Source organism: Ambystoma mexicanum, chromosome 7p (assembly GCF_040938575.1).
Source record: "Ambystoma mexicanum isolate Mex_15411 chromosome 7p, UKY_AmexF1_1, whole genome shotgun sequence".
Taxonomy (NCBI): Eukaryota; Metazoa; Chordata; class Amphibia; order Caudata; family Ambystomatidae; genus Ambystoma; species Ambystoma mexicanum.
In genome coordinates, this window is record NC_090939.1 from 53074807 (window position 1) to 53090063 (window position 15257).

General features: G+C 45.8%; 1 protein-coding gene across 4 annotated transcripts in view; it reads left to right on the forward strand.

Moving 5' to 3' along the window:
- Positions 1 to 15257, forward strand: part of GDAP2 (ganglioside induced differentiation associated protein 2) — a 1016820-nt gene that overhangs the window by 195681 nt on the left and 805882 nt on the right. The window lies entirely within an intron of this gene.

A 15257-nucleotide genomic window follows, 5' to 3' on the forward strand; every position in this document is an offset into this window, starting at 1 on the left:
TCGATAGCGCACTCATAGGTTTTTGTGTAGTTAATAGATGACTTGCATCTTGCAGAACAAAATTACCTTTATTGGAGCAGTGGCGTGTACCCTGCAGATCTCCCTTAAAATGGCGATATGGCTTTCGAGCTCCACTGAGATTGCACCACAAGGTTGTTTTTATTGTGTAAGCATGAAAACTAATGCATCTACGGTCATTACATTCCTGAGACATCAGGTTGGAGCATGGAGCCTTGAGAAAATCTCTCCAGATTTATGAATGGCTGTCTGGCATAACCTGCCGAATCCTAATCCGTGTGTCTTCCCGGGAAGGTTTGAATGTGGTGACCATCCCCGATCAGCCGATGTTTAAATGGTGCAATGACTGTGATTGGAAGCTGGGTCTACATCCAGTTTCCAATGGTGCTACAAAGATGGGGGTTTCCGCACAATACTGCTGTCATTTCCGGGGACAGCTGAAGAGGTAATCACCTGAGAATGATTATGGCAGCTCTGCTGTAGCATCAGTTCGAAACCTGCAAAGTACTGCTAGCCTCCGTGCAACTGAAACCTGCTTATTCTGCTAGAGGGAAGCACACTGTACTTCCCTTTACTCAGTGTGACAAGATGGTTTACTTGCCCCCATTACTTTTTTCCTGAAAAAGACCTGCTAGACAATGGAGCACAATCTCCTGAAGGTACTGGCTCTGGTTGAGATCTGTGACATACAGCTGCTCAACACATTGGCATCAGCTTCTGGGACTCGCAGGCTTACTTGCCGACAAACCATTGAGCCAGCGATGTTTCACTTGGCCACCCAGGTTTCTTTCCCAGCTAAAGAGTGAGTTGTATCATGGGTTCGTCCGTGCACTGCAGCTGCGTTATCAGGTTCCTAGAGTCCTGCTCCTTCGCTTGCAGCCACTCTCTGCATAACCTACAACTTTGATGTTGATCTGCGACTTTGATAGCTCCTCCCATAACCTAAGTCTTTTTCTTGACTTTTGTCCACAACATACCATTGGGTGGAAGCTGTACACAATCGCACCTTGTGCTGATGCTAGGAGTGTTGGCAACTGTGTTTGCCTATTACTGCAAAGCTTTCCTTTAGCCTTTTATCCTTTTGGACATTGAGGATTGTCAACGATCTAAAAACCATTCCTTAAACATTTGGACAGAAACTGAATCGCTGAACATTGAGTGACTTCTGAGGTGGTCATTGCCCTATGAGAAAGAGACACCCCCAAACCAAAAAAAAGTTATGTTCCTGAAATAAATCACATTTCCTCTCTGCATAAAGATAATATGATGAATACAGTTGTACTGATACATTGTGCAGCTATTGCCTGTTATTGTATGTTAAACTAAACTGGTTTATATCCCTACTATCCTACTAAGAGTGTAGTCTCGACTGCTTTGCCACTTTTACTCCCAGGAGTTGGTCATCTAAGGAGAAGCCTGCAGGCCTAGTTGAGGGTTGGTCTTTCTTTGCCCCATCCCTGTATAATATTCCACCTTACAATAATTTCCCACGGATTATTGGTAAATACCTCCTGCTGTACTGTTGTGTTGCATGGGATTTGTATTGCACGACTCTTCCATTGACATGATGCAGTAGAGTGGACTTTCTTCATGTGTGATCACTGAATTACTCATCTGTGGTGGCTGAGTCTAGATGAGGCGACTGTCCTGGCAGGGGCCAGACCTCTAGCAGCCCATCCCCATCTAGTCTGGGATTGTTATGGAGTGATTCTGTACGGAGTTGGAAACCAACGGCCATCACTGTCAAGTCCGGGTTTAATAAGTTAGTGACGGGCGTGCATGTGCGTATGTGTGGGCATGTATGGCTATGTGTGTTACATCATACACCATTGCCATACAGTCCCCGAAAAGCATGTGAATCATGTCTTGGCTAGTATTCTAATTTGCTGGTTTTCTGTGTAGTCATCCTTCCAATGTCTGGTTTGTTTTGGTGATGCATGGTGCGTGTTGGGTGTCTTTTACTCAACTGTGTTCTTAAATCTACAGGCATAATGAGGCTACTTGGTACTAAGCCATATGCTAGAATGGTTGATGGGCCTGATCCATCAACAGAGGAAGGACTTGGTTGATCCCGGGAGTAGTCATTGATGTACATTTTGAATTTTAAAAAAAGGTTTTCAGCTCTTTAGTGAATCGTTGTTTTTTTTGGTGGTTCACTGAGTGCTTGGTAAGATAGTTCCAGAACAGTTTGCCTTGGGAATTGCATGTTCTAACTCCATGATTCTTTCCTCTAGCTTTCTGTTGACCGACAAGAATAGCACAGCTAAATCTTGGGTACTGATTAAGGTGACATTAAAGAGCCATTGATGGATGATATTTAGTACATTTTCCCCAGATGGCCTTATGCCTGGTGCAGTTGACCTAAAAGTACCTCTTTGCTCAATCTGTGGTGAATCTTGCTCCTGCTTGCTGACATTGAAACTGAGATTAGTTGCATTGTTCACTATTTTCTGTAGTTTCAAGGCTGTTTCTTGAACCGTTCTACACAGATGGTGTTGCGGCAATCCAAGTAAATATGAACCCAGACAATGATGAGGTCTACACAGTGGCTGCATTGGAGGCTAGCTATGGGCAGGTTTACTTGAGTGTTCATTCACTGCCACTTCACCTTGACTGGAGAGACAGAAGTTGGAGTCCAAGAGAATTCTCCTGTTTTCACTTTTTATGATGAGATCAAGGTTCCCTCTGGGCTTTAGGGTACCATAATACTGGGTAGTTGGCCCATTAGTTTTGGCTCACTTTCATCTAGAAATATGTATGCTCTAGGAAACATGATATTGGTCCAGTGTTCGACTTGTCCCCTACGAACTGATGTGGATTTTGCTTGCAAGCATTTGAAAGCTATGTTGGAGTTGCACATTAATTGCATGTGGTGGGGAGGAGAGGAGGGTGCATCCGAGGTAATGTTGCTTGCTTTTGTATCACTTTATTGTTCATGGCTCTCCGCTCTCATGGTGGAGAGGAGTCCGGGGTAGGTGGCTCTATGTGGGGGGGGGGGTTGGGTGGAGTGAGCGGTGCGAAGTTGGCAGCAGGGGTAATTTATGTTTGTTGTCAAGCATGTAAAAAAGCAGTGGAGCGAGAGAAAAGTCTTCTGGAATTCACCTTAAACTGGTAAGTGGTGAGAGTAGAAACATGCACCTGCATGTGCCCACAGGCATGCATGCATGCAGTGCTAGTGCACGCCACTGTGCTGCATATGATCCATGGCAGATAGAAGAACTGTCCCATGTTAATCTAATCTATTGCCCCTTGTAAAGGGCACATACAACATGGTGTGGCACCTCGGTGCATGGTTCAGAAGGGGGTGAGATGGAACATGCAAATGCTTCTATACAAAGACGACTGTTAAGTTTGCATTAAAAAACAAGGTACGATGAACAAGGATATTGCTCAAGGGGGTGTGAGCTCCAGAATGAAAGAGCTATAATCGAAAAAACACACCCACCTTTAAATGCATTACATCGGGGAAAATCAGCCATCTCTGAGATGAGTGGAGGCTCCTAGTTGGGGAATAAGCTTTATTCTGTTTAAAATTAAATAAAGGAAGTCCTACCAGATAGACGGTGATCAACAGTTCAGAGCTTTTAACTACACTCCCTTCGGCCAGTGAAGATTAATGAGACTTGGTGATCTGCACGGAGCAGCAAAGGCCAACAGTAAGACTCGAAGCCGAATCCTTGAAGAATTTGGAGTCGTTGCAGCCAGTAACTGACCAAGATGGAGATTTAGAATAGTGTAATTGGAGAAGTGCAGAAGAAGCAGAAATATTGACTAAATGCAAAAGACAATAAACAATTCATTGGAAAAGACGGGAAGTATACCAACAGGATGTGATCTGACGCTGAGGGGGGAAAAGTAAGCAATGTATCCAATTGTAAACCATGGTGTTTCACTGCAGGGTTGTGTGTAGGGCCTGTCATGGGAACAAGGCCAGAAATCAGAGCACCACTGCTTGCATGATGGTTGTAGTGTAGTAGTTTTGCTTTAGCTGTGGAAGTGAGTGTCCTGTAGACAAAGAGAAGGGTCCTCGAGGTGATGAGGTTATTGTGTTGGTGATATTTTCTAGATACCCTGCGGATCCACCACTCGGCAATTGTTTGTCTCCTGACCGCTGGATTAGTATTCTTTGGACTTGCCTCGCTCTCCAGTTCTGGTTGGGCTGCTACTGTTTAGCTTATGTCAGCTATAGTATTTCTCTTGCTGGGCAATCAGGAGTGCTCATGCTTAGGCCCCACCAATTCCTGCCCTGTCCATCTGGCCTGGATAAAATGCAACAATTCTTGCCAAGTCGAATCCTTCCTCCTCTCGAGATGCTTCTCACTAAGCTTTCCTCCTCCACCTCGCTCCTCCACTAACGCTCCATGCTCCTGCAAACACAAACCTGGGGGATACGGCAACCTATTCCTGCATGGAGCGTGCACTTGCAGTGCAGCCCCTTGTGCTGAGCGGCTACTGTTGGCTTAAATATACGGTGAACCAAAGCACTGTATTTTATCGTGCTTTGGTTGCCAATATATTTAAGTAAAACATAAAAGTATCGGCGCACGGTTCCCAATGTGGCAACTGTTCTGTAGGAAGATACGTGGTCCCGCTTGGTCAGTTTCATTGCTGAATGGATAACATTATTCTGTATAGTCTGGAGTTTGAGGTTGCGCTTGGAGGTACCTTCAAGGAGGAAGTTACAGTAGACTCTTCTGGAGCTGATTACTGCTCTTGCGATGGTTAGTCGATCTTGTGTGGTAAGGACGGGTTTGGCTGCTTTAAGGAGCTTGGCCATCTGGGCAGCTGCTGACACAATGGTATTCACATGGCGGGTCATGGTGCGGTTGGAATCCAGGAAGACGCCCAATGTTTTGATATGTGAGGAGACTGGAATAGTAACGGTGCCGATGGTGTAGGCTTGGAAGGCCAGGTCGATTGTGGACAGCTGTGAGGGGGACCCACCAGGAGTATTTCAGTTTTGTCCCCATTGAGGCATAACTATGCCATCCAGGCTTTCTGTTAGGGAGAATTCTCTGTTAAGGCTAATTTCCCACACCTAGTGAGTCCCCCCAGCAGCTTTGCTGGATTTTTGGGGTTTATTTTTTTCTCCTTCTTAGAGTGAGATTCTTTTTCTCCCACTCTTGGGCATGATTTGAGTATGTCCTTTGACTGTACATGTGTTTTATGGACTAAGGGGTCTTTTACTCCATAGGGCTTCATGTGTTTTTGGTATGTGTGTTACACAGCACCCTCAGTGCAGTAACACAGGGGTGTCATAGTGACCCCCAAACATAGACTCCATACCCTGGGACTGACTACTGTCTCCCAGGGGATGTAAAGTCACCATTGGCTTTACCTGTCTCAAATTGTGAACAGAACCAGTACAAACCATCATATTGTGGAAGTACTGGTAGGGGTAATTCGATTGCCCCGGGGTCTGTTTTCCAAGGGGGCACTGTCCAGTCCCCCTTGTCGAGTTTCTGACTGGTGGCAGTGGATACCACGCGAAATATTCCACCGGAATATTTCCTATGGGATTTTCCCATTGAATTCAAACGCACCACTTTTTGGTGCAATGTTAAAGATACCGCCGGGCTATTTATATAATATTTATTCCCCGGTTGGGTCTTTTTGCCAGGACTCGGTTTTAAAATGGCGTTTGTGTTCACCTCTGAAACTCCAACCCAAGTCGAGCCCTTTGTTCCACTTTTGGCGGGCTTGTGCACAGAAGCCTCCAAAAGTGGTGCCACTCTGTCTGGGTCTACAGGATGTGTGGGAGAGGGGAATAGGCACCCTGGACTGAGTTGCCTTGGAACCTCAAGTCGCACTCTTGTGTGATTGGCCCAGTGGTGAGCCGTCTTAGCATGTTTGATTGACAGCTAGGCTGATGGATGGTTTTCTGCATAAAAGCAGGGCTTTGGGGACTGGAACTTCAGAAGTCGCCACAGGACCTAAAGAATCCGAGGAGGGGAGAAGCTGAGCCATCTAAAACGACGACACCACCGGTGGAGCCCTGCTGTACGAAACTCACCACTTTCCCGACAACAGAGAAGATCTTCTTCCAGGAGAGTCTTCTTCCCTTTGAGCTGGTGAGACCAACCAGTTAGCCTTTTTTCGCCTCCTGGATCGTCTCGTGGTCGAATCGCCCGTGCCAAGCACCCCGGCGGCCGGATAGCCATGCTTCACCACTACCGCGAATAAAAGGGTAGTACCTTTTTAACCGGGAAACTCTGCGGCTGGTTTCTTTGCAACGACCTCCAGCTTTCCTCCACATCAAGATCTTCTCTTCCCCCTGGACGAAGCCCCGTCTTGCACCCGCTGCCAGGAACAACTGCCCCCGCTGGAGCTTTCTCACCATTTCAGGTACTGTGTCCCGCCTGATCTCCCTTGCAACAGACTGTCCAAGGTGTCCCGTAAATCCTTGACTCTCTATCCTGGGGTGACCTCGGACCCGTTAACATTACCTTTCTAACTTGATCCAACCTCTTTTTGATTTTCCTGCAAAGACTTTGAGTGCATTTCCACTGTGTGATCTTGGGCACATTCCGCCTTGCTCTCTCCAAGAGTGGGCCTGGCCTATGAACTTTTTGCTCTACAGTAGACCCTGCCTATCTTGACTTGCTGTGGTTCTTTAAAAGTGTTGGTACTGTGTGATTTTTTCCTATTCTGCCTTTTCTCTCCCTTTTTAAATAAATTATTGGAGTGCCATCTATGGTTACAATCTCACCTCTGTTTTGCTAAATAAGTGGTATCTTAACCTAGACTTGTCAAATAATTAATTAGGGAGGTGTATATATTTCTGGTGACGGTGTTTGAACTTGCTTGACATATTAGTGCCAGTGTATTTTTACAAGTGTGTTTTAAAATAAATAATTATATACTTTTATACCAAAGCTCTGGTCAGTGTTTGCTTGTGCTACTGTATTCTTAGCCCTATTGTGTATACTCTATATACTGCCTAACTCTTCATGAGAGAAGTCTGACTGCTCAGCCACAGCTACCAGGTAAATCTGAGTGGTGCAGAATGCTACCAATTGGGTTTACTGCTTACTCCTGTGGTCTTAAACTTTTTGCAGTGGTCCCTAAGGGAACTGCACAGGTTTCTGCCTAACACTTTCAATGCTTGTTTTTTCCCAGTGAGATGTTTATCTGATGGCATGGATTAGTCCAAGAAGGGCACATTTCTGAGCTCTGCAACTCTAACGGACTAATGTATGCGTGAAAGCAGAGTAACATTACTCTTTAGAGCATCTCAGTATGTCCCCGAACAACCGTATACTGACTCTGGGCATCATGTTTCAGCATGTCTCTGTGCCTCGTATGCGGCGGGAATCTGTCCTGGGTTGGACTATCTCTGCTGCCCAAACCTCCAAAACCCTTAGAGGCTGTTGCCAATAGGAGGAGAGTTAGTCTGCTTCCTTAGTCAGTGGGCCTGGGCGGCATCAATGGTCAACACATTTGGTACAAAGAAACCTGGATCCACCCAACCTTCCATGTGAGACCATTTAAGTCTTGAGCCGGAACATTACCGTGGAGCTCCACAACAATCTCTTGGTTTTCACAGGCTTTTTCCAGTGCTACAGCTTCTGGAACATCCTTTTCCAATGTAAACCTCTAGACCATGAGGCTTCGTGACCTGTGTGTGTAATCTTTGCCCTTCTAGTCTGTCTTGCACAGGCGTACTTTCAAATTGGTTGGAAATCTTGTTATGTTGGTCTATCAAGTGTCTCTGTGCTGGGGCACGCAGTGCCCAGTTAGCCTCCTACAATCTTTAGAATGTTGGGGCTGCTCTGAAGGGGTTCTGTAAAGTGTCTCCCGATCTTGTGTTTTCCAAATGTAGGTTGGATTACCATAAAGGGGATCCATGAATGGGATCTGTAATGGTGTAGAAGGGGTTAACTTTGGACAGCCTGGCGGCAGTACAATCCAGGACTAAGAACTTGCTGTACCTGTGTGGCTTGATGTCACAGCACCCCAAAGTTCAGGTTAGTGGGAGCCGCAGTAATTCTTCCATTTGCGAGTGTGGCAGGTTTCTCCTCTGATAATGTTCCTGCATCTAAGTGAAGCTGTATTGGAGCAGGTCTAGGATCTTGTTCTGTCTGTGATATAATCGCACTCTAATAAGCCTGATTTGCTGCACCCACAATTATTTCTCATGACCCGCAAACTTGAGACATTGGGGTTACCCCACCCATATGCATGCCAACAGTGACCTCTGAAGTTTGTTACCCTCAAATGACAATACCAATACAGCTGGGCTGCTCTTCATATTACATCATCCCAAGTTTATCAACTATAGGAAGTAATTTGACTGGTGAGTGTCCATTGGAATGTTTAAGACTTGGAGGCAGGGGTGTTTGGAACCGTAGATATAAAGGAGGCAGACTTAAGTCAATATTTGTTTACGGTGGGTGCCACACAAGGTTTTCTAAATAACCATTGACTTCTTAACACCCATTTAGATGTGTTGTATTCAAAGTTAAATTATGTGGATGTCCTCGAAGCATGCAGTGGACTTAGCTCTTTGAGGCTCCAGTTCAAATTTCGAAAGAGAGAATCTTAATATAAAAGTTGAAGAGCCACCCCCCCTCCCCCCATCTGCATTTGATAGGGTACCCCCCTGGAAATGGAGATCAGTGAAGTGACGTCCTCTTCCTTCAACTGAAGAGAGTGCCTTGCCAAGAGTGAGAAGACAAGCAGGCAGCAGATGCAAGGAATCCAGCTGCACCGTCTTTCCATAATGCAGTACTTCCTTTCTGCCCCTGACCATCTCATTATCCCACGCCTCTCTCCACTTATATACTTAGTTGCTGTATGAACATCAAAGAATTAATTACCTGCCTGCTTATGCTGCCGCCTCTGCAATCACTACACAGTTGGAGCGGGCCACGCAGCGAAAGATCCCTGGATTTCTGGGAAATAGTTCATTGGTTCCATTCTCTCTACCCTGCGCCCTTGGAGACTTTGCTGGAAGTAGAGTATGCTAAATGATAGCGTTGATAAATTTCCAATGCTGGGACAACCAAATAATCCCTATTTGTTCGGAATGTCATCTTAATTTAGAACGTTACCATAGCCCTGAGTTTAGTAACACAGTGTGGATACATGTCTACTATGTGTGGGCTGATACAACCATTATTCACGATAGATCTGCACGGACAATATTTTCAGGCAAGGAATATGTTCCTAAATAATGTATGCTTCTGTTTCATGAACAGGAGTTCGTAAGATTTTGGCTGATTGACCACAAATAAATTCCCTGGTTCAATCTGCTTTTGACATGCCAAGGGTAATTGTGACAAATTGACTATTGCTCTGCATGGATGAGTAGAGCATAAACGTCCTGCTCGGCCCCACACTACCACTAAACCAGCAGTGATCCCAATTGTAAAGGTAAAACGGGCACAGCCCTACAGGTACACCGCCTTCCCCTCTGAGGTAGCAGTGTCTGAGGGCAGGCTATATGCTTCAGAAGGGAATGTGATGTGGCACAGAAGCATCCAAACAGCACAAGAGCCTCGGAAAATGTTTTGCCCAGTTTATTTCGAATTTTCTTGCAAAATGGTAGCAGGCAGGGAGAGGCCATATTGGATGGGGGGGGGCGAGGGTAGAGGTGTGGTGCAGTGCCCCCCCACACCCTTGTGGAGGGAAAAATTAAAAAGTGCAGTAAAAAATGGTTGGTTGGAGATTGTTCGATAAAACGCATAGAATCATCCAAACTATAATAGTATTGTGATACCACGATAAATGCAATGCCCAATAAAGTTTCTTTAAAAATGAGTGTTTATTTAAACTAAGAAGCCAACTTGTAGAAAAACTAGCCCACCCTTATAAGAGAAGACCAAGAAAGGCAGACTTTAGAATAACAGGGCGCCCGCTGGATCTGAAGACAAATGGTAGCCAGGTAATTGTTTTTTTTTATTTGGTTTTGAGACAAAAAATAAAAGGATTAACAAAAGATTTGAGCATTTCACTTGTTACAATTCTGTTGGGCATATGGTTACATCAAAAGAACAAAACTAAAGTCTCATTATACAATTGATCGTCCTTGTGTTCGTTTCCGATCTCTAGTAATAACAATTAATATAACAACCCCCATACCCACCCACCTCCCTCCCCATGGTTGGGCAGACATCATTGCGGCATCTTTTCTCTGTTGACATGTTCATAGCGGGTAATGTTCGGTTCACTATTGTGAGGGTTCCTCGATTCTTGGGTCATAACTATCCTGTATTGAGAGTTTTGAGATTTCTAGTTCAATTAAGATCCTGTAGTGTCTTCGGGTTGGAAGTCCGTCGTCTCTGAGAGGTGTTTGCCTCGAAATTCTGACCATAAGATCTCGCATTGCGATGCTTTATGTAGGGATGCCGTGATCAATTCCATTGTATAGATGTTGGTAGACAAGTTGATCCATTCCTTCTTACTTGGAACCTTTTTGGATTTCCATTTTGTTACTAGCAGTGCACGGGCTGCTAGTAATAGGTGTGGGGCGAGTAATAGGTGTGGGGCGAGACCCCGGAGTCTAGTCCATTCGTCCTCGTCCTTTTCCATTCCGAAGAGAACCAAACGTGGATCAACGTCTCTCTGTATGCCGTCTATGTCTTTTATCCATGCCAGGACTTCCTCCCAGAATACCTTAATGCGTGGGCAGCTCCACCACATGTGCCAATAGTCGGCTGTTTCTCCACATTCTCGGAAACATCTCGGGCTCAGAGTCTGAAACATCTTGGACAATTTGAGTGGGTCGTATTGCCATCTGTGTAGGAGTTTGATGGCGTGTGATTTATATTGGCTGGATAAGGATGTTTTAGATGCGTTTTTGCACATCATTTCCCATTGGTCTGGATCTATCTCCTCTCCTAAGTCTCTCCCCCATCTGCTTCTGAGATGTTCCGTGGACCCGGTGCCTGCTTCGATAAGTTATTTGTACATAGCCGATATCAAACCCTTCATCTCAGACTTAGAATCCAAGAGTTGTTCGAATGGGGCGAGTTCTCTCTGGAGCTTTTCCTTCCATGCATATTTTGTGAGGACTCCTTTTATCTGGATGTATTGGAAGGTGGATAAAGGGCCTATCCCAGGGCTTCAGTTAGTTCTGGAAGAGTTATGAATTTGTCCTTCTTCTGGAGTTGCCCTACTCTTTCGAGTCCCACCTCGTACCAGTATTGGAATCTTCCTACTTCGGGTATGTGGTTGTTTATGCCAGGGGACCATAAATGGCTAAGTGGGGACGGCCAGGTGGTGATCTTGCTCATTGCTTTGCTTGGTTTCCAGATGTTCAGATGGTACTCAGTATCGGGTGGCCCTTAATTTTCCTTTGTATTCTTTTGGGAGGGGTCCATAGCCATTCTGATAGAGTGGCCGGCGAGAAGTAATGATTGTCCATGTGGACCCATTGGAGGTGGTTATGATCACGTAGGTGTGTGGGATAACGATATGTAGTTGTGAGGCTTTATAGTATGCTCGCAGGTCGGGGAGACCTACTCCTCCTTTATCTTTGGGAAGCGTCAGAGTGTCAAATGCAATCCTCGCCTTCTTTCCCTGCCAGAGGGACCTAAGCATACGTTTTTTGGCCTCTTCAAAAAACGCATTCGGTATCTCGATAGGTAACATCTGGAAAGGGTACAGGAATCGGGGGAGGCATACCATTTTAATGGCGTTAATCCGACCTAACCACGAAATCGTGAGTTTGTCCCACCTATTCAGATCGGCCGAGAAGCTCTGGAGGAGGGGAGGGAAGTTAGCTTCGTATAGGTCTGTTATGTTTTGGGTGATCTGGATGCCTAAGTATTTGAAGGCAGAGTGTTCAAGTTTGAGGCCTAAGGGCAAGAACTTGGTTTCGTTTTCATCTTTCGTTCCTTGCAAAGGGAACAATATTGATTTTGTCTTGTTCACCTTAAACCCGGAGAGTTTGCCATATTCTTCTAATAGTTGGAGAGCATGAGGGACAGATACAGAGGGATTGGTAATGTGTAAAAGTATGTCATCAGCATAGAGTGCTATCTTATATTCTTTTGTTCCCAATCGCATGCCTTCTCTTCTGGAGTCGGATCAAATCTTTTGGGCCAGGGGTTCTAGGGAGAGCGCAAAAAGTATTGCAGAGAGGGGGCACCCCTGTCTAGTACCCAGTCCCATTTCAAACCATCTGAAATACTCCCCGTTAACAGAGATAGATGCCGTTGGGGATGTGTATACTGCTTGTATTCTTTTCCTAAATCTCGGCCCTATCCCCACCTTGTGAGGGACTGCCCTCAGGAATTCCCACTCCACTCTATCAAAGGCTTTTTCTGCGTCTATTGACAGTAGGGCAGGGTCACTTGGTAGTTCTGGTGATGAGTGGATGAGATGGAAAGTTTTGCGCATGGTATCAGCCCCTTGCCTACCCAATATAAATCCGACTTGGTCATTGTGTATGAGGTGGGGGATCAGTACTTCTAATCGGGCGGCTAGTACCTTGGTGTACATTTTTGCATCTAAGTTGAGCAATGAAATCGGGCGGTATGAACCACAAAGTTTGGGGTTCCTTCCCTCCTTTTGGATTACTGTTATGAGCGCCTTCGTAAAGGAGTCGGGGGCTGTCCCTGTTTCTAATATCTCGTTAAAGAGCTCTGTCAGGAATGGTGTGTGTTGGTCGCTGAAGGTTTTATAAAACCCAGCGGTATAACCGTCCTCTCCGGGGGATTTGCCTACAGTTAATCTTTTAATTGCCTCTTGGACCTCAGGTTCGGATATCAGAGATTCTAAGAGCTCAGTCTCTGGGTACGAGATTTTGGGCATGTCTATCTGGGAGAGATAGTGATCTGTATCTGATTGTCCTGGAGTCACTTCCGAGGTGTACAACGCCTCGTAAAAGTTGGCAAAACTCTCTGGGATAGTGTGGAGGGTTGGGGGGATCGTGGGGTTTTCTTCAATTATCTCATTCACTCTCCGCTCCGCCCTTTGTTCTCTGAGTCTGGCTGCCAATAGTGCATCAGCCTTGTCCCCCTTCTCATAGAATTTCTGTTTGAGGAATCGGAGTTTGCCAACAATCTGTTTGTGCTCCAATAGTCTTAGTTCTTCCCTTTTACGTTGTGCTATGTTGATATTGTCGCGGTCCGTGCCCACGTGTTCCCTATTCTCGCTTTCCAGTTGGCATATTTCGGACCTAAGTCTGTGCTCTATGATCTTTCTCTCTTTTTTTTGGTAGATCCTTCTCGTATCAGGATGCCTCTCCAGGTGGCTTTACCTGCCTCCCATATTGTCTGCTTGGAGACTTCCCCATTGTTGTTTAATTTGAAGTATTCCTCAATTTCAGTTGCCATTTCAATTTTAAATACTGTATCTTTGAACAGGCTTTCATTACAGCGCCACTTCCCTCCTGAAACAGGTAAGTCTGCCCATCTGAGCCCACACCTCAAAACTCAGACACACAGCCCGCCTCCACAAACGGCCACCTCACCCACGCCCCATCACACTCAAACCATCACAGCTTCATCAAGCAACGTTGGTTTAATTAAAGCTGCCCTGATTAACGCAAGATCCCTAGCTGCGCACGCTCTGGACATTGCTGATCTTATCAAAACTCAGGAACTCGACTTCATCGCCATCACCGAGACCTGGCTGCACGCAGCTTCCGGCCCGGCACTCTCATTGGCCATCCCCACTGATTACTCCATCATCAGATGTGATCTCACCTCGAGAGGTGGAGGAATTGCTTTCATCGCTAGAAACTCATTAGGACTTAGAACCATCCCAAGCACTAAGGTGGAAACTGCAAAGTTACTCTCTGTCAAGCTTGGACTCTCGGCTAACCAAACGGCTACCATCCACCTAATATACAGACCCCCTGGTCCACCCACATCCTTTGTGGATGATATCTCTACCTTAGTACTCAACAATGCTAAATCCAACTCCCAAACCATCATTCTTGGCGACCTCAATCTAGGGCACCAAGATCCTAATGATCCTGCGGCCCTCGACCTAGCTAATACCTTAACAGATTTAGGTTTCACTCACCACATACAGGAACCCACCCACGTTAAAGGGCGATCCCTTGACTGGCTTAGTGACACCAATTGCAATATTAGCGTAATCTCCAACGCCCCTTGCTTGTGGTCTGACCACCATGTCATCACTTTCAGCATTGAAGCAGCCCCACCACCCAGGCCTTTGGTCGCCCCAGCCACCCTCACTAGAAATAAAAAGAACATTACGACAGAAAAAATACTCCCCCCTTATCCTTCCCACACTAAATAATGCTCCTGACACTTGCTCAGACCCCACCAACCTAGCCGACATGTATAACCAGTCCCTGCTTGCAGCCATCAACTCCATCGCCCCGCTCAAACTAAGGAAACCCAAACAACGAGCACACCTTAACTCATGGTTTACTCCCCAGCTTAGAGTGTTACGCAAAGAGAAACGCTCAGCAGAGTCACGCTGGAGAAGTCACCACTCCGACGCCCACAAGGACAGTCTTCTGATAGCCACCCTTAACTATAAAGAAGCTGTACTCCAGGCAAAAAAAGATTCTTATAATAACCGCATTATGTCAGCCCAGTCCAATACTAAAGAACTCTTTAATATCCTTAAGGAACTCGAGACACCTGCAGCCCCCCCTGACTTTTGCTCCAAAGACAACACTTGGTGCACCAATATTCAGTCAGCACTCCTGGGTAAAATTGCTACCCTCCAATCTAAAATCAGGGACAAACAGAAATCCCTACAGCTTGACCAACCACCGACCACACCTACACTTAATACACATTTAACCTATCCACATAAACCTTTCTCTTTCTCCCCACTCACTACTCTCGAAGTAGAAAACATCATAAACAATTTAAAACCTTCCAATTGCCAAGGCGACCCCTGCCCAGCTCCTATTATCAAGGAAGCATCTCATGAGCTAGCCCCGTTCATTACAGCATTCATAAATGCTTCTTTCAAGACGGGTATTGTCCCCGACAACCTAAAGGATGCGTGGGTTATCCCACTCCTCAAAAAACCCTCCCTTGGCCCTAATATCCCAACTAACTTCAGACCTATCACTACAGTCCCATTCCTGCTCAAGATCCTGGACCGCGCAGCCTACCTGCAGATTCAGGATTACCTCGAACTAAACAATCTCCTGGGCTTAAGACAATCAGGGTTCCGCCCTAAACATGGCACGGAGTCAGCTCTGATTGACTTGAAAACTCAGATGGAGTCACTGAAGGACAATGGGAAGCTAGCTCTTCTCCTTCTCTTCGATCTCTCGGCGGCTTTTGATCTGGTCAACC